Source organism: Mchenga conophoros, linkage group LG19 (assembly GCF_057382185.1).
Source record: "Mchenga conophoros isolate Kocher_MC1m ecotype Shallow Benthic linkage group LG19, M_conophoros_male_GT1.1, whole genome shotgun sequence".
In the NCBI taxonomy this organism is placed as follows: Eukaryota; Metazoa; Chordata; class Actinopteri; order Cichliformes; family Cichlidae; genus Mchenga; species Mchenga conophoros.
The window spans coordinates 23,270,985-23,291,665 of NC_140544.1; positions in this window are offsets into that span (position 1 = coordinate 23,270,985).

The window sequence follows — 20,681 nt, forward strand, 5'->3', positions numbered from 1 at the left end:
TGGTGCAGAAAGCTTGGTGATGTACTTGTGGGTGATGCAATGCATGTATAATTTTTTTTCAGCTCTGTTCCTCTCAGTTGCCTCAAAGTTCAGCACTGTGAAGCCTGGTCAACAGTGTAAATTCGTGTATCCGAGCTCAGAAAAGTGTAACTGCACAAATCTTGTTCCACTTCCATGACTGAATTCGCTGCGTAATGTCGTAAAGGGCAGCGAGACGGAGCTCTGAGCGATAAAATCTCTCAAAGAACAAAGAAGGAAAGAACGCACACAATACTAGTGATATCTTCACAACATAAGGGTTTACTAAGGTGTTGTACACACTTCCCACACCGATGAATACTCAAATTCAGCAGCAGACACACAAACAAACATCAGACCTGCGTGGATCTGCACAGCATGGTCTTCTGTCTCTTCCCCAGCACAAATAACAATGTCCTACAACCAGTCCCAGCATCATTTTTTTAGTTACCTAGGTAACCTCACGTAAAACTTTAGGATCCCCATTAAAATCAGTCAGGATGGAATAAAACGCACACACACACACACAAACACCTAACAAAATCCCTCTTAACCTTTACCAGCCTCCCTCTCTCACTCTCTCCCATCGTTCCTCCCATTCCCTGTCCAGGCAGACTACTATTCAAATCCACCTGTACCTCTTCACCTTCAACAACCTGCACATTTTTCTCGACATCTCCTCTGTTCTGACAGAACATTATACTCCTCCCCTCATTTCTCCTGCCTCCCTAATCCCCCGGCTTTCCCCCTTTCTCTCCTCCATTCATGTTACTCCCTTCGCTCACATTCTCTCTAATACAGTCCCCCTTCTACCTCACGGCTATCTCGCTGCTCCTTTTTCATCCCCTCCCTTTCCCTTCATCTCTATCCCTCCATATACTCAGAGATGGAGTGGATGGACCTTCCCCGTCTATCAACCCCAGCTATGACATTTTATCCCTCTCATCCTCCCTGTATCATCATCCCTTTCTCCCTCTCTACCTCTCCCCGTCTCTCTCCCTCTCCCAGCAGCCTCCCTTTGGCCATTTCCCTTTGAATGCAGATGTGAGCTACTGCATAAATAGCACTCTGTATATTTTCACTGAAGCTTCACTGATTGAAGTCCAGCCATGACCAGTGCATCGCTTATCCCTTGCATCCCTTATCGCATCCTCACGGCTGTAGATGAACAGTATCCTTCACTTTTGTGTCTCACTGTGGATGTGAATGAATGATGCATTGTGATCTGCAACATCAAAGTTGTGTTGTTTAATTCATACATCTACATTATCTGGCTGCCCTTGGCAGGTGTCAGCAGAGAGTGCAGTTTAGAGTCTGGGAGCGGGATGACACCGTCCTGCCCCGGCCAGTGTCACACTGATGTATGGCTGCAAATTACTGCGATAAAAGCCTGATGCTGCTACTGTTACCAGCCACTTGAATGCACTTAATGCGGAGCGGGAGGGAGAGAGGAAGAGGAAGCCAGTGTGTATGTGATGCATCGCGCACTTGCTTGTGTTTGTTATTTTGAGTTACGAACTGTTCAGTTGTCGCCGTCCCTTCGGGAGGCCACTACAAGGTAAATTGGATGTATCTACAACTGTCATAGTGTGGGTAGCAATTGTGTGTGTGTGTGGTGGGATAATAGGATGGCTGCTTGAGTGAACTTTTCCTATCTCTCCATGTGTTACTACCGACAATGTCAGTGAACAGCGTTTTGTCAGATGTTACAGCTTTGAGCGATGTGTAATTCTCAGTGCGGTGACAGCAAAGACTGAGATGACTTTGAAGAGATGGAGGAGAGGCGGGAGAAGACGGAAGGGGAAGACAGAGTTATGAAGATATGAGCAGAGAGCAGGAGAGATGACAGGAAGGCAGGGAGATGGGGGGAAAATTGAGGACAGGTAAAGATAGGGTCGAGGGAGACAAGGGAAAGAAGAGGAAGAGATAATGTCAGGAAAAAAAGCAAAGCAAAGCAGAGAAACCCAAGGAGGAGGGAGGAAGGAAAGAATGGGAACTTGGAAAAAGGTTTTGTAGGAGTAAAGGGGCTTTCTCAAGGACACAAAGCTTAAGAAATTTCCACAGCAAACAACTCCCATCAAACTGTTGTTTTGTGAGATTATGAGATTTCGGTATGTATAGAGTTAAGCTAGTTGTTATTACTTCCAGTTTTTCTGCCAAGGAGCTTAGACAAAAGCACAGCAAGCTGGGTCATCCTGTCACGACCATTATCAATTTATTCTCTAGACTTTCCCTGAATGAGGCTACCTTCCATTTATGCATTTTAGTTGTAGCAACCTCTGAGGATGAAAGATTTGTGGCTCCATACTGTAGAAGTTTACATATTGCCCAACAAGCAAAAATCCCTGGTTTGATTCTGGCAGGAGACATGAAACCCCAGGGAATTGCACCAGGATGGACATTTGATGTAAAAATCTGTGGCACTATCTGCTGTGGCAATTCCTTGTGCATAAGGGATCAGACAAAAGTAGTTCCTTAAATGGCCATTTGAGCCTGGCTTCATAAACAAGTCAATCTCCACATACTCCGATATTTGAATCCCCAACTTGAAAGCAGAAATAAACAGTAAAAATAACAGTTTTGGTCTAAAGTTATTGCAAAATGAGGAAGGTTGACTCTGAGATCTGACTAAGCCACCACACTAATCCTAACCCTAGAGGCAATCAGTATGTAATTTTCGTTTTTATTAAATCGTTCTCCCATGTCTTTGCAATTATAGAACAGAGAATATTTACTCTTACTATCTATCTATCATTTCTGCATTTTTCTCCAAAAAGTCTGTTTTTGCTTTTCTCCAAACAATAAATGGGGGTAGGGTTAGGATAATTGTTGTCACCTGTGCTTATTTAAACCTCAGAGGTTTCTGTGTTCTGGCGTGAGGTTAGCTCTGTTTTTCTGTTGTGATTTCATTCATGTTTGGTATTTATTGTGACCGCGCCAAAGTCCAGACCTTGACCCAATAGACTCGCTGTGGCAGGATCTTAAGAGTATGCCTGCAAACATCGATGAACTTGTGTCCTTTTGAATCTTCTTTTTGTCTCTGTGCTCTTGCGTTCACTTGTACCCCCCCATGTCATGATTAGTTTCCCTCCTATGTGCAATCTCTTTAGCCCTTTACTTCCTATTAGTCTGTTTACCCTTCCTCATCTGTTACTGCCTGCTAAGAAATAGTTTGAGTTATTTTACCTTTTCACCTTACAAACCTTGTATTCAGGCGACCATGGCTCAAGAGTTGGGAGTTTGCCTTGTAATCGGAAGGTTGCCGGTTCAAGCCCGGCTTGGACAGTCTCGGTCGTTGTGTCCTTGGGCAAGACACTTCACCTACCGCCTACTGGTGTTGGCCAGAAGGGCCGTTGGCGCAATATGGCAGCCTCGCTTCTGTCAGTCTGCCCCAGGCCAGCTGTGGCTACAACTGTAGCTTGCCTCCACCAGTGTGTGAGAGTGAATGGGTGGATGACTGGGTGTGTAAAGCGCCCTAGGGACTTTTACTAGTCCCTAGGCGGGACTAGTAAAAGCGCTGTACAAATACAGGCCATTTACCATTTGGGCTACTTACCCAATACCATTTAAGGGGTGTTTTCACTTTACCTTGTCTGTTTTTTGTGGTGTTTTTCTTCTTGCTTTTGAGTCTTTGATCTGCCAAACTATGACAGAAAGTATCCCTCGATGATGTTCGTGCTGTTAACTTAGCCCTCTACCCTCTTGTCCAAATATACTTACCACTGGCTCAAAAACAAAACAAAAAAAGCAACATGAGGATAGCACAGTACTAAACATAAAGGTTTCAAAACAGGACTTCATAAACCAGAAGGCAACTTTGTGGTTGTCTCTCCATACACTATTATCTTCCCCACTGCAAAGTTTACCTCTAGAGAAGTGTGTGTTCTTGGATTTCTGTGATTGTGTTTCAGTGCGTGTGTGTGTAGTTTTTGCTTACCACAGCCTTGACCAGCCAATTGATTTTTCCTGGCAGTCTGTAGAGATCTCATTTGAGTTTCCAAAACGTTCAATTTCTCTGAAATTACAGGAAAATCCCCAAGACAACAAACCAAGAGAACATAATTCTCAGACCAAACCAGAGCCTTTCCATGAACACAGCTTCAAAACAAACACTGGAGTCAATTTTCCTGGTGAACAGCTGCAAGTTATGTGACACATTTAGTGCACTGACCTCTAGATGACTTTTCTGTTACTAACTTGATATTGAACTTAAAGGATGTAGTAGTTAATTGGGTTACTGTGCGTGGTAATGTTTCATCTGTAGATCTGCTAACGTGTGTGTGCGTTTGTGTGTCTAAGTCCTACAGCAGTGATCACCACTGCTCCTTAATGGTGCTTCTTTTACTTGCTGGATCTATGATGGGTCTGTGTGGCAGACAAGTGCAGAATACCAATGAGGAGAGCAGTTTCTGTAGGAATGGCTCCATCAGTCCAGCATGCTGCAAGCCCACAAATCTAAACCACTATCTCTATGCAATTTCATCCTAATGAGCTCAATTGGAACAGAGGTTCAGAGACAATATTGCCAGAGCAATTAGGTGCAAATGGTTAGAGTATCATTTGGATAATAATGAGACATAAGAGCAGAGTCGGTTCAGTTTTGTATTTTCTGTCAGTAAAAATATGAGGATTCTGGACATGCTGCTGCATATTTGAGATATTTGGGTCATGCTTGGATATGATGATGAATTACTCAACAAAATCTTAGTAATTTTCTTTGCTTCTTTCAAATGAAAACAGTGTAATTCATATAACTTTTAAATCACTTAAAAATGAATGAAAACATTTCTTAAAAAGTTCAAATACTAGAAAACCAATAGTTTGACACATTAAATTTGAAAACAGACAAACTTTGTTTTAAATAGTTTTAGATTTAAGCTATTTTTATTAGATGTTTAATCGCTTTGTTAATGAATTCAGTTTATGTGTGTGTGTTAATTGTAGAATAAAAGTACAATTTTATCACTTTCATAGGAGTTAAGAGGAAACTGCGCAACCAGATGCCATTAATCAAATGCACTTGAATAAGTGATAATCAGTGAGCGTGACCACCTGGATAATAGCAGATAATCTGGCAGTTTGTAGGTCCGGTGCATTTGGAAGTATGTGTTTACACATAACCAATGAGGAAAAATATCAGCAGTGTTTCTAATGAGGCAATGGTTTCTGCCCATCAATCTGGGAAGGGTTTAAGGACGTTTCCAAATAATATAAAGTCCATCATTGCACAGTGAGAAAGATTATTCACAAGTGGGAAATATTTGAGGCAGCTGCAAGTCTTCACAGGACTGAATGTCCCAGCAAATTCATGCCAAGGTCAGGCCGTGCAATGCTTTGAGAAACTGTAAAAAACCCAAGAGCTACATCTCAGACTCTACAGGTCTCAGCATGTTAAATGTTAAAGTTCATGACAGTTCAGTTAGAGAAGACTGAAAAAACATGGCTTTTTTAGGAATTTTTGCCAGGAAAAAGGCTCTTCTCTCTAAAAAGAACATGGCGGCCTGACTTATCTCCACACAAGACGACTGGAACAATGATAACAAAGTGAAAATATTTGGCCATAATGCACAGCGCTACGTTTGGTGAAAACCAAACCGCATATGAGCACAAAGACCTCATACCAGCTGTCAAGCACGGTGGTGGAGGGGTGATGATTTGGGTTTGTTTTGGGCACCTTGTCATCGAGTCAACCATCAATTTCTCTGCACACCAAAGTATTCTAGAACTCAATGAGGAGGCGTAGACCTCAATGAATTATGCAACCATTTAATTTTTGGTATTTAAAAAAATCTATTTATAGATATAGATATATAATTTTTAAAATATAATTATTTATGTGTTTTACATTTCACTGTATATTCCAGATTTCTTTTTTACATATTAAAGATGTGACGTGATGTAAACGAACAAATGAGCTCATGGTGGCAAGAAAAACAGTTTTCATCTCCATTTATCTAAAACTTTCACTGCATACGAACTAAAAGCCCAGTACTGACACACAGACGCAATCACACAGACTTTGAGCCACTCTCACAGAACATTATAGTTTTTGCTTTTCACGTATGAGACAGCTTATGTAGAAAGATGCTTTGCCATCTGACAGTCAATGAAACCCCCGACATGGAGGCTTTATTAAAGACCCAACAGGTGAAGGAGGTCCTGGAGAGAAGGGCTCCATCAGCCCGAGACGCATAGGAATAATACACACACATACAGGCATACCATTCTTCATCTCCCTGAATCTCTATTTCTCTTGCCTTTGCACTCATTGATTGCTTTCATCCTGCAATAACCTCTTGGTTCGACCACTTCCATACTCTGTTATTGTCTCTCACTTCATTCATTCTCTGCTGAATTTCCTTTTCCTTCTCTATCTTTTCACATCTCTCCCAGCCGTCTCTGTCTATTCTTCTATCCCACAGCACCTTTCACTCCTCTTTTATCTTGCCTTCCTCCTCTTTATCATTCTCATGGCCTCGGCTCTACCTTTCAACCCTCGAACTTCACACTCTCCCTCGCTCTTCGCTCTTTTCCCTTGCCTTTTCTACTATTCTCCTTTGGTTTTTTTCATCTCTTTCCCTGCCTCTCCCCCTGTTCACGGTGTGGCCATAAAGGTCAGGTTAGCTCCATGAATAAGCTGTAGATTTATGATGCTGCCATCTCCCAGGAATCACCGTGACCAGGGCCAAACAAAAACAACACCGCAATAGACCGCAATAGATCGCCAGAGCCCCGTTCAACAAACGCAAGGGTTATTAATGAAGCTACGGACCGCTGCGCTAGAGGTTGACGGAGTGGTTAAACTTGCGAGTAGTGCACACGCCTGCGCATGCAAACGCACAAAAAGGAACGCATAGAGAGGTTTATGAGCAAGCGCACAGTTGCGGAAAAAAAGCAAAAATTCCCAAGAATTGGAATCAAGGTGAACATTTTAGGATTAACCAGAAACCAGCTGCACATTTTAAAAGCTCTGATATACTACTAGTCTAATAAAAAATAACTTTGGTAACATGCATGGATCTCATTGAGATGTATAGTACAAGTAATAAGTACATCATTGTTTTGCTAATTTTACGTGACTTAATTAAAACATGTAAATATTGAATAAAGAAGAAGACCTCTAACTGAGCCAAGCGAACACTCCGCTTAGATGCATTATTAAATTACGTTAATACTTTGCCTTAAGGTGGAACAAGGTGAATCGAGCTATCTACTCAACGTTTTCTGCAGAAGTCTGTTCAGATTTATTCTCATGCTTATTCCCGGGGTTTAAAATAATGCAGTTTTATCACAGCTGCTGGGCAAATCTCTTGCTGCTGTAAAGCGATGTATTTCAGCCAAACCTAAACAAGTAGATTTTACCATCTAAACCTTTATAGTGGATAGCAACAGCAACGACTGCTGTTTGTTGTGACACAAACAACAATCATCTGGCATCAAACCTCTTTACGTGGACTCTGCAAGCATCTAAAACAGTGCTGCTCTTAGTGGCAAATACTGGAGATACGCAGGTGACATCTAACAAATATCTAAAAAAAAATCATAGCATCATAGGACAATCCAGGATGAGAGTGGGATTGCATAAGACTAAGATTAAAACTTAAATGTATCAGTTTGAATTAGTGAAAGGAAATGTAATGTAAATACCACTTGGGATTAAAAATTCACCTTAGCTGCATTTGTGAAATTGCGAGATATATCCAGAATATTCATTCATCGTCCATTTAGTTAGAGAAACTACCATTTTAAAGTTTTTATCAAATTGAATGCAAAGTTTAATTAAATCAACAAAGATTAAACAGTTTGATTAATAAAGCTGGAAGTAATGAATAATAAACACAGCTAAACCAGCAGTAGTACTTCGTGATTAGGTGAAATACTGCAATAGACAAGCACTTTACATATTCAGCCTCCTTTATGTGTTGTGTAGTCTTGACAAAATTTTAACAGGTGGTGTCCATGAACAGTGCTTGACCTTATCTGCAAGAACTTTGTGGGTACAACAACAAATAAAGTATATACACCAGTGCTATATAAATATATATCTAAATGCTATTCAGTACGAGTACACCTGAAAATGCTCCTTTTTTTCCTGCAAACACTGAAATATGTTTCTAAAACACAAACAACCAGATAACGGCTGATAATGAATGCCAAGGGAGAAAAGGATTATGAGTTCAACATCAGTAACAACTTGCTGAATACAAACATTAAAGGCAAATACAAACTAAAAACAGAATTTACATAAGTCAGCCTTATCATCCCGTGCAGTTCAATCAGCCTCTGCAAATATTAACATCTTCCCCCCCCCAACACTAGACACTGTGACAGACTGATGTCCTGGGGATATGGTCAAATGTTCTGCTTACGATATATGCACAAAGGGATAAAGCTTTTTTTCTGTGTGTGTGTGTGCATAAAAGCTTTTTTTTGTAATAACATACAACAGATTAAAGTCTGGGAGAAAGCTGTTTGTGTTTCCTTTGAACTATTCTAAAAGAAAAATATGTGTGATTTTCTTCAACACGAGGACTGTGTAGTCATTTCTGTCAACACAATCCTAAACATTTAAGGTATACTTTCTTTTTAGGGAATTGTTTAAAGCTGCAGCACATCTCCTGTTCACATCCCTTAAAAATTGGACTTCATTGTCCCGATCCTTCCCTACCTTCTTGTGTCGTTAAGAGACGCTCAGACACTCAGACAGATCAAATTACCCGTCTACACCTCGGGTGAACCTCATTACTCCTTTCTTCCTCACAATTTCCTCGTCCTGCTCCTGCACCCAGTGTTACCCCTCCAGCCTCCCTCTGTGGATATTTTCACTCCCCCAAGTGTTGGGTCACAACTGGGTCAACCTCCAGTCAACAGTCTGGATTAAAATTTCACGAGATCCCTGATGCATATTTCATCGTTCTATACCCTCTATCCATCACGCTACATCCTCCTGATTGCCCGTCTCTGCTCACCTCTCCTCTCTGTGCTCAGCCTCTAGAGTCCGGGTCTCACAGAAGCTAAATGGACTCATAACGCAGCAGTGAGTGAGATGCAGATAGCTATTATGACACTTTTCCTGTCACAATGATAAATAAAAAGTAGCCCACGCCGCCGCCTATTCTTACTGTTCAAAAAATGAAATGACAGCTTTAATAGTAAAGGTGATTCAGCAGGCTGTGTCTCATATCTGGAGGTTAGAGGCGTTCGAGTAAAGAAAACTGAAAAGATATCCAAACACACACACACACCAAAAACAGCAAATGCTGCAGCTTTACTGCAGGAGGACAAAAAAAAATAAAATCAATAGTGTCAATCAATGGTTTTTAAAAATCTTTATACATTCATAGCTGCACACTACTTAAATATACCAGGCACAGACACAGTCAGTGAGTACATAAACAGGACAGACATGGAGATGCTTAATACTGTTGTTCTTTTCCCCCTTTATTTATTTATTTATTTATTTATTTGTTTATAGAGGCATCTCTATGTGGAGCTTGAATGTCATCCCTTTGTGTGCCACTTTCCTCTTAAAGTGAAAGAAATTCATATTACAGTAGGTGATTCTAAATTGGATGTAGGTATGAATGCGAGCCTCAATGCCTGTCTCTGTGTTTGCACTATGAAGTAACTGTAGTATAGGCTGCCATTTATTCAAAGTCAGCTGGATATTAAACAGGGTATATACAGAAATGGCACAAAGAGAAAACTGCTTACACAATGGCTGCAAATCAAACTTGGGGTGGAGTTGTTTTTTTTTTAGTTGTGTCATACGGCAGTTTCGCTGCTGTCCTGTAAAAAAGAACAAAGAGGTCAGGTTAGTTGTGCCCCAATTATATACAAAGAGCGTTCAGACACTGAAAATATAACAGAATAAACTGCAGATTTTTCTCTTGGTGCATTTTATTTTTTGGTTTGAAAGACAAATCCACCACACAGACATACAGTAAGTGCTGCTAAGCCTGAGAAAAAGTTTTCATTTTGCCTTTTGACTGTGGGTTTATGCATCAGGACTTGATTAAAATGAGTTTGAGCCTTTTTTTGTTCTTTTGATGTGTAAAATAAATAGATTTCAAAACAAACTGCTGATGTTAAGACAACTTTGGAGGGGGAACTTGGGCAAACAAAACAAAAGTTTTAAATCTTTCTGAAGAATATTTTTTGCTTTCTTTTTGTCAAGTTTAATTGGCAGCAACTTTCAGCACTTGCTTGATTGATGTCTGCCAGCCCAGCACACACCATTTCTTGATATTTAGAAACAGTAAAGCACACTGATTTCTTGGTAAAAACAGTAGGATGCCCAGTATACACATGGTAGACTCTTGGATAATGTGAAATTACGACCCAGCACTGTCCTTAAATTGGCTAACTTTACTCACAGAGTGACTGTGTGACTGCAGGATACATCGGTTATACAGCTTAGAATGGGTGTAGCCCAATCTATTAAAGCTCCATCTGTGAGTTCGTCTGTTACGAGACCTGCAGGTTGTAGTATATTTATTATCAGTTCTTAATGTGGCTTATTGTTGTAGATAAGTCAACAGAACATTAAAATAATATTTCCTGTGTAGCGTAAGGCTCTGCAAAGGGTGGGTGAAGATCTGAAAGACAAGATGCAGTTACAATGGACTAAACTATCTGCCAATGGTAAATAAATCACTAGTTGAATATGTGATGTAGAGTAATGTGTAATGTTACAATGGTGAGGCATCATCATCACCCACTGGTTTAGGGACTCCTGTTCTGGAGCTTCAGCTAAAACAGACCCTACTTTATTATTTAACTTAGAAGCAGCAGTTGAGACAACCAAATTATCAGGTACATCAAGGTCTTAGGGTTTTAGATGAAAAACAGACGTAATTCAGAAACAAAGACTTTTTTCAAGTAGCCAAGCTGTTGAGCATCAATGTGAATTTTATTCATTGAACAGGTATTCTTGGTGTTCTAATAGCTGCAATTCCTACAGTGTAAGAGACTTAACAGCAGATAAAGAATCAACTATAGCAACCTTTATATATTTCTCCATCATATTTCTGCAATGAATTCATGCACATTTCTGTGAGCGTGCAATGCTTCATTCAGTGGTTTTAGTAAGGCATGCCTTAACACCTTACACATATAAAACACATTACTCGATCAGAGAAACTATACTGCAGCTTAAGCATAAAAGAATTGGTGAAAATGTAATGTTGGTGATAATGTTTCCAGCTACACCATTAACCTTGCTCTATAGTAAATTCCTCAAGCACCATAGCAATAACTTATTCGTGGCTGGGAAATTACTACTGACATTGAAAGTAAAAATCTTGGTAGTAGTCGTGCTGTGCTATACTCCAAAGTTTGGTATCAATCGATACAAAGTAACTACTGGGCGAGTACTGCCAATGCCAACACTAGTAGTATATTGTCACGAAGTGTGAAGAACTGCAGGCAATATAAAGATCTTATTGAATTCTTACATTTAGTGTGACCTTGACCTTGACCCAATTTTCACCCAAACAAAATCAGCTCAAGCTGTTATTGGTATCAACCATCAGACAAAATTTAAAAGCAATATCTTGAAAACTGTGGACACAAGACTGCAGACAAACAAACAAATGGAGCCGATTACATACTCCGTCCCATCAGGGGGAATAAAATAAAACAGACAAATAGACACAGAAAGTTTCAGACATTCCAGACATTTTTTCTAGAGCATGTTTGCGGTTTATTTTTATCATTTCCTAAAGAAATTATTTAACACAGTTCAGTGGGACATGTACTGAAATTTGAAGATATTTTTTAATAGAATAAAGCTAGCATACAGTAAATATACCACGTATTTGGTTTATAAATTAAAATATGAGAGATTGAGGGAATCTGAGAGACATAAAATAATGGGTTTGAACATATTTTCACACCCAGACTCAGGCACAGGAGCAGTATGAGTCTTCAGTTTTGAGTATTCCCATGGTGAACTCAGAGTAATGCTACACTGTTAAAGCAACATTTTACTATGTTTTCCCAATTCTGATGGGATCTCTTATCTTTAGCTTTCATTTCCAGAGGATTAGGCGTTCTCATGGATTTAATTGCGATCTCCTAAACCTCAGTATCCTCTTGTCTAACACTGTCTCTGTGGGGGAACTCCACCTTGGTGCTCTTGTCTGTCTAAACCACAGCAATCATTCAGTCTACCTGAGCTGTGCTTCTGTCTGCTGCTTTCTAGCCTCTGTGCTGCTGAACTCTGGCTGACCTGACAGTAGACTGGTTTAACCTCACAGTAACCCCCGCACCCACTTGTCTCTTCACACCCACAAGATCACCCAACCACGCACGCACACACACACACTCACACACATACATACTTCTTCACACCCAGCCAAAGTGCACAAACAGTCAGCTCTTTCATTTGAACATGATGCCTGACTGGCAGAGTGAACTGCCTCGCACTGAATAAAATTCTCATCCATTTTTAAACACTTACGGAAGAAGCTGAAAAAGGGGAAGTGGAATGTATGCCAGCTTCAAAATACAGTACGCAAACAAACAAATATAAAAGAGTATGTATAGAAGTAATAGCCTCAAAGCAGCATGAGGAAGCTTCACTCAACAGCACAGTCAGCTGCAGGGAGGCCGTTGGCAAACGCAGCATATGGCTCTTTAGAAACTGTGTAGCTTGTGAATGGAAATCAGGCTGCAGATGTTTGTTGTCTCCGAATGTTCCCATGGAGTGCATTTAGTGGACAACTTATAATGGTTTTGTCAGGGCAAAAAAGAAACTTGTGATCGCATGCTCAGTTCTCACCTCTTTGACAAACGGGTCCAAGCATGTGTCAAAACATCCAAACTGATCCAAATCATCCAATCCCAGCTTGGTGAGGTCATCCGTCGGCCACTTATCGCATGTTGGTGGTTTTTCGTCTGTAAACGCGATGAAAGGCTGAAATCTAAATATAATCATTCAGTCATCACTCAGTCATATCTGTGAAGGGTGTTTCAAATCCCTTTGTAGAAGAACACATCGTTTGAGATGTGTTCCTTTCTCCACTTGCTGTCATCAAAAACAGAAATGTCTCAAAGAAGGATGTTGTCAGGGCACTACATCTGAACTTGTCACTGGTTTAAAAAAAAAAAAAAAGACAGCATGGGAACTGAAGCTTTTTGCACCTGATGACAAACAGCAGCCTACATTTTTAAAAGGAAAAAAAGGGCACAAGCACAATGCTCTAAAAAGAACATGGAAGGTGGCATAATGACTGCAGAAGCATTAAATAAACATTACGGCGAAATGACTTCTAAGTACAAACGTTAATGTTACACATGGCAGAAAATCTGAATGAATCAACCATTAGTCGAAGGCAAATTTGCCTCCTCGTTGTCAAATAGAGTATGAGGCCTGATAGCAGGGAGATAGGACAAATGACGAGTGTGGTGTAATAGGACTCGAATAATACTCTGTAGTGAGTGTGTCACCGCCACACAGCCCCTGCAGATTTGTTTGTGCGTGCATGAGGAGCATTTGTCAAGTGTGAAAATGCAAACTGTATTTGCAAGCCTGGGTGTATACAGTATGTGTGTGCATATAGTGGGTATGATTGTGTGCATATTTGTTGCCAAAGTGCACTAAGAGCATTACACGGCTGAGCGCTCCGCTGACTCCCAGCAGGGCTTTTAGGCAACTTGGTGTCCATCACTTTGTCTTGTAACAAACCAAGACACGCGCTCTCACACCTTTCCTGGTTCATTGTGAGGTTGTATTTGTGTGTGCTTCTGTGTGTTAACGTAGACAGTCGCACGCATGAGTTAGAGGCTGCGTGAGTGACAGCTCGCCCTGTACTGCACCATAAACTTCTGGTCAATGGCGATCAAAGTAGATCCAGATCTGCAGCCCGCTGTTTCAGTCTTTTATTGAAGTCAACACAATAAATGAACTGATTTCTAAAATAGTCTGTGAAAAGGATTCCTGTTGTGATCAGTGCGTCGTTTCATCAACATAGTTTTTGCTTCAAGGGCAAAACTGAAGTGACATCTGCACTGCAGTCTGCATAAAATTAGAACAGTGATGGAAAGCACTGACTTTGCTTGACGATTTAATATTTCATGAATATTCCAAACAGGGTCAAAGATTTTACAATTCACATAATAATGTTAATAAGAATGGCAAAAAATAAAATAGACTCCAAAACTTCGTAGTATTGCTTGCTTTTCTCATTTCAGGCATTTCACATCAGTGACTTGAGAGGGTTAGGGTATGTGGAGTCTGCAGAGTTTGCTGACATGCAAATTCTGGACCTTTTACTATTTCATCAATAGCACATCTTTCATGTTAGCTTGAAAGTTAAAACTTTTTTAATCAATATCACATTTGATCACCAGCCTCTGCAGCCCCATCTTACTCCCCTTCAACATCCTATTCTAAGCCACCTGACCTCTATGTGTGTGTGTGTGTGTGTGTGTGTGTTTGTGTGCTTGCCTGCTTGATTGCAGGACTAGAGACAGGTGCCCTGAGCTGGAGCAGAGCCTCACCAGCTGCACCTTGTCAGTGATCAAAACACCCAGCTCTTCTACCGCCGTCTTTCAAAAATCATAGTCACCACTAAAGTCAGTGAAATTGCAGTCGAGCCATTTGATTGATTACATCTTGATAGTCATCATTTGTTTCATAGTTTCCCCTCCGTATTTAACTCTGAGCCCCATTCTTGCAGCACCTCTTTTGGATTTCCTCGCTTCTCTGGAGCCTTGCACTTCTCACCAGCCCAAATAGCACTCCAGCTCTCCAGCCTAAGCTTTTCCCCAGCCTCTCACCAGCGTACCTGCTCCAAATAAATCACCCTTTACCTGCAACCTGCTTCCCTTTGCTTTAATATCCGCTTTTGGGATCACCAGTTCTGTGGAACACATCAAGTTACAAACTGTAATGGGGAAAAAATGTTGTTTGCAGTGACTGATCCGCAGGAAAAAATATGAACCTCCTCTCTAGTTCATCTAAACTCTGCAGAACAGTTTAGTGCCTTTCAGTAAATGATTTTGGTTTTACTGCCAACAACTTTGAAAAGGGAGTAAATATTGAGCTCACTATATAATCACCAGATTGTAAACATTACTCAGAATGAATGCTAATGTTCCCTGTTCTAGCTGTATCCATTAAAAGTTTTGCTAATGTGCCCCCGGTGAGCACTTGCTGTCTTTGCTGCTATTGCAAACTTCGACTGTATGAAAAAGTTGTGAAGTGAAGCCACTGCAGAAGTGCCTTAAACCTGCACTTTAAATATCGGCCACCAGGGTGAGATTTGGATGGTTGCAAAAAGAATGATTGTGAGGAAGTCATTGAGAAAAATAGGCTGGTTTGACCTTATTGGCTCAGGCTGAGATTCTATAGTGTCAATAAACGGTGACTTCAACTTATTCTTTTTGTAAATTATTGTCTGGTTTTAAATCAAAAGGAGAATAAATCAGGATATTTTTAGTTCAAGACTGACTTTAACCAGCTAACACCCTTTTGGTGTTTCAGTCAGATTCATCCTTTGCTGGTGACATCTGACTTCAAAACAACAACATGGTAACTATGAAAACAGTCAGCTCAAGGTCTCAAACAGAACCTTAGTACCCACTGGGTGATGCTGGTGGCTAAATCCCTTTGAGTGGTGATTAAAACAAAGCAACTCTGTCTTTCTTTTCATGGTTTTGCAGCTTCCAAAAATTATACGACTTGCAAGCACCATACACCAACGAAGGCTGTGCGATTTCACAGTTTATATCCTCAAATGCTCTTAAGCCACTCTATGCTAACATTTATACCAGCATTTGGAAAGCTGTCAATAATTAATACCTCCAACTTCAATTGGGAATCATTGCATCCCTACAACTAAAATTTTTCCCTGACCTTGCAAACAACTTGGAAGCAACAAAGGGCTGAATTTTATGAATGTGAAAAGCAGAATTTTAATATCTTTTCCATCTCATGTGGCTGCTCTTACCTACTGGAGGCCTGAAATCAAACTGGCTGGTCAGAAAAACCAGTTTCATAAAAGAACCAGCAACCTTTTCTCATGAAACCTGTGAACAATGTTTTATTAATCCTGAATTTTTCTCCAGTGCTTCCTGTATACAGCACACTGGAAAAACAGCCAGCCCTTCCAGAGTATTCACATGAACATCTGTTATTTATTTATTTTTTTTGTGGGGGGGTTATGTCCTTCGTGATATACATATGCTCTTGGGGCTGGTTTCAGAAGTGTCTCAGTCATAAACTTTCCCATCTTTGTGTGCATCCCATTGTTAATTGATCTGAGATGAAACAGCAGCTCTTCTGTGTCAAATTCATGATTAAATACATTCCCCGCCCTAAAAAAAACCATCAACCGGTGCCTGATAAAATGGAATATGCAAGCGTTGCCACTGTCACGCGATGCAGACGGTCCCCAACGGAAAAACACCAATTACAGATGGCAACAAACACAGACCTAAACCCAGGGAGATTGCTCCCTGCTGTGAAAGATGGCACAGAATTCAGTGCAGGTCCAAAGAATGGTTCTTATTAAAATGCTCAAGACAGATTAGAATGAATAGAGAATTTTTGCCCTTTGAAAGATGATTAAAATGAATACAGAATTGCTTCTCTGAACGCTATGCTGCATACGGTCGCACTGCTCAGACTAGCCTTTTAATATTTAAAGGGAGATGTGTGGAATCCAGAGCCGAGGGTGGCGGAGGAAAAAGGGCGAGGGTGAAGTGGGGAAGGAAGACTGGTTTGGGTGGGGGGCAGCAGAAGGGGAAGCAAATGGAGGAAAATGCTTGATCACGACTGCAACAAGAAAGAGAGAGGGCCAGAAAGAAGAAGAAGAAGAGCAATACGTCCAGCCACTGTTATTCGTTTTCATTTGAACCTCTGAACCCTGAATGACTTCCCATGGGTAGAAACGGCTTGTCAGCGCTGCGTGTGCGTTAGTGTGTGTGTGCGTGTGCAAGAGAAAGACAAAGAGAGTGTGTCCACGCTTACATCAGCAGTTCAAACCCCTCATTTCACCGCCTCAGCACCCCTCAGTATTGCACCCTGTTCTCTTTACGCCCCATCTCTTTTCTTCTATTTCGCCTCCACCCGGCCGCCACCCCGCTGTGTCGCCAGGACGGCTATTTACTCTTCCAGGGCGACGATCAAAACACTCATTTTTCTCTGTCTGCCTGAAGCTCTTTTACTGGTCTTTTGTCAGTTAGCCTGCTTTGACTTATCTGACTGGTTTCTTGACAGTCAGGCAGTCATTCAATCAGCGTGTAACTGTCTGGCCTTCCTGTCTGTCCGGATGGACAGGAATATGTTAAAGTTGGATTTCTCCCTCGCATGTTAACAAGAAAAGGCTTTGCCTTTTCTTGTTAACATGCGAAAGACTGTAGCTAAAAGCTCTGTCAATGAGACTTGAATGTAGCCTAACTCAGAAAAATGTGCTATTCTTCTGTCTCCAGTACTGAACAGCTTTGGTGCTATGCAGTGATTTGCAGGTGCACGTCCACATGTGTAGCTGTTTACTGTCCCTTGAGGGCAGCGTCAAACATAGGCAAATTAAATGGGCCACCTACACATTACACATACAGGAGCTGCTCGGCCATGACCTTCTGGCGGCCCGTTTTTGTTCTGATGTTGTTGCCAGAGGAGGTTTGGAACACTGCAGCTACTGAGTCAGCAGAGAATTGGTGACTTTTACACACTATGTGCCTCTGTCACTCTGTAGCTTTACGTGGTCTGCCACTTGGTGGCCGAGTTGCTGTGGATCTTAAATCCTTTCACTTTGCAATACTTACAGATGATAATGAAATATGTGGGAGAGAAGAAATTTAGAATGGCCCATTCTTTCACAAAGGTTTATAAAGGCAAACTGCATGTTACTGAGACTGAAAACACATAGAAAAGCAAGATGTAACGTCTGGTTTAGATTTTTAACCAATCGCAACATTCCAGTAGTTGCCAGTCCTTCCTCCTTCCCACGAGTTCCTCCAGTGGCCATTTGGCGGAGTTCTCAAAAGGCTCCCGTGCTGAAAGTCAGGGAAAAATTGAACATGTTTACAAAATTCCCTGTTCATAACAACTCCACAGGGACCGGATTTTTTTTCCCCCTTGATGCATCTGTTAAGGTTTTATTATGCTACTTTTATTGAGCAGTGCATCAATACAAGCTGGTGTAGCAGCTGTCTGCTAGTCCACACTTCCTCTAATTTCAGTCATTAAACTGGACCTCTTGAGCGTGTTTGTATGACTGGTAATAAAATCAGACAAAAAACATGATTTTTTTGTATAATAACGACGGTCCAAGAAGGTAGTTGTCCAGTTCTTGTGCAAAGTGCTTGTATTGCTAATGCTAGCAGTCTGTTACTTTGCACCAAACAGCTCATGCATGCAGCCTGCAGACAAAGTTTGATAGAAGCCTACTTCGGTCTCATTTTTTTCTCCAGAAAACTGACGTGCAGAAAAGACTGAAGCCTTAATGGATCAAGACTGCTTTTCATTTTCTCATCATCAGTTTTCTGTATTCTGTCTTGGTTTTTCTTCTTTTTTTTATGGTGACTGCTGTGGTTATTTCTTCCTGATTATAAAATGCAATGACAACAGAGAAAAGTCGTATCCAAGCATTTTAGCATGTTTTCCGGTGCTTTGAGGTGCAGGACCGTTGTTAATGGATGTAGGTTTAAAGGTTGAAGCAATCAATGCTGGATGCTGTTCCACACACTAATTTGGGGATAGACGCAGTTGGCAGATGGCATCAGTATGTCTCAAAGTGTTTCTCTGAATCCGTCTAACTTCAAAATTAGATGAGATTCAACAAACAAATTAAACAAGGTTTGAACTTCTCTTGTCTTGAAACAGTGCAGCTAATATAATATTTATGTAGTTTTTTTGCTTGGTGTAATCAGTCCTCCTGTTCATACTGACAAATAAAAGGTCCCTTCAGTGTTTCAAATAAAAGCGAAGACACACAAAATCCTTCCTCCTTTCAAAAATACATCCTTACGTTTGTGGGAAGACGATATGAAGCTTCAAAAGAAAGTTTAAAAGTCAAACAAGGTAACTGTTTCCACGGTTACAGTATTTTTAGTACAGAGTTTCCACTTTGTCTTAATAATATTTAAAAAAAAAAAAGATTGCAGCTCAACTTTGGAAGTCTGGGTCCAATGTATTCCACTTATTAAACTCATTTTAACAAAAATCCAGGTGATTCATGTAAATTTTCATAAGGATGCATAATTGGAAGACTCTGCTAAAGCAGAAACGTTGTTTCTCTTAATCACCATGATAACAGCATTTCAGGGTTGAATCTTAGTATAACCTAGGTCTGACGTAGCAGACACACTTGAATGACCTCCCCTCAACAAAAAATCCAGCTTACAGTGTTTTTCCTGAAAATAAGGACTTAATTTCAATAAGATTTCCAGTATTCAACTTCAGCCTGAGCCACCGCACCACCTCTAAACAGCACAGAGTCCTCTTTGTGTTAATCAGTTAACTAATCCCACTTAGACTGAGGAGTCTGAGATCCATTTATTATGCAATATAATATGAGTTATGAAACTGAAAGCTCCCATGCATCTTTATCCAGCTCCTAATGGCATGCTGCGCTTGTGTTTGTGTGGTCCACGTACAATATTACCCATGTTGTGAGGACACAGAGCGAGTCCCCATAAAGTAAATCAGAATATGTTAGGGCCTGGACAGCCTTTAAGGTTACTGTGAGGTTACATACATGTGTTGTAGTATTGTTTGCAAGGTATAGGCTGGTGCTTCAGTGTGAGTGTGTGTGTGTAAGTGTGTTTGTGTCTCTTCATAGCTCATATGTCTTTATTCTGCTCTCATAATTAACAATCCAGTTTCATAGATGTTCATCCTCTGTGACAAATGAGGTCTGTGTTGGCCATGACCTAACCAAGGTCCGTTGTCTGTTTTAATGCTCCGGGGAGCGAAGCTGAGAAATGGGTCGGGAGAAGGAGAGGGATAGAGGAATCTATGTGTGCTTGTGCTGACCTGCGCGGGTTATTAAGGCCAGGATTCATGTTATTGTAAACCCCACAGAGACGAGACTTGGCTTTGATTCAGAGGACATTCGGTAGAAATAAGGAGGCTCAGATGCTGCTGGCAACACGGCCTCCCTGTTTAATCTTTCCTTGATGTTATAGGTGCACTGTTGACGCCGTGATAAAAAACAAAAATCCAGGCTTCAAAATGGGCTCTCTCAGCTCCTGCGAGATTTCATTTAATCATATCTTTTCATCTTTCTCAATCTTCTAAAGCGAACACCAATTTACACAAGCTGCAGTTTGCAAACAGATCTAGAGGTTTTCTTTTTTTTTCTTTTGAGGTTTTGCCAAGTTTTCAGTTTTCCTTATAGCTCTACAGTAACTCCCACTGTTACCTAATGAAGAGTCTAATTGTGCTGCTTTTTCCACCCTTTTGAGTGCTACTTAATGCATTGCGGCAATAGCAAATAGATGAGTTTGTTTGTGTTTGAAATCACAATGCACCACCTCACAGCTAAGACAGCTCTCTATTTTATACTTAGCAATGCTTGGATGACTTCTGAGAGTTGGTGCCCTGGCACTAATGAAAATCAAGATGGAACTGATGATGAAAGGGAAATGTAAGACTGACAACTGTTGAGATGCAGGAGATGGCAGGAAGCGTTGCTCTCCCCTGTCGAGAA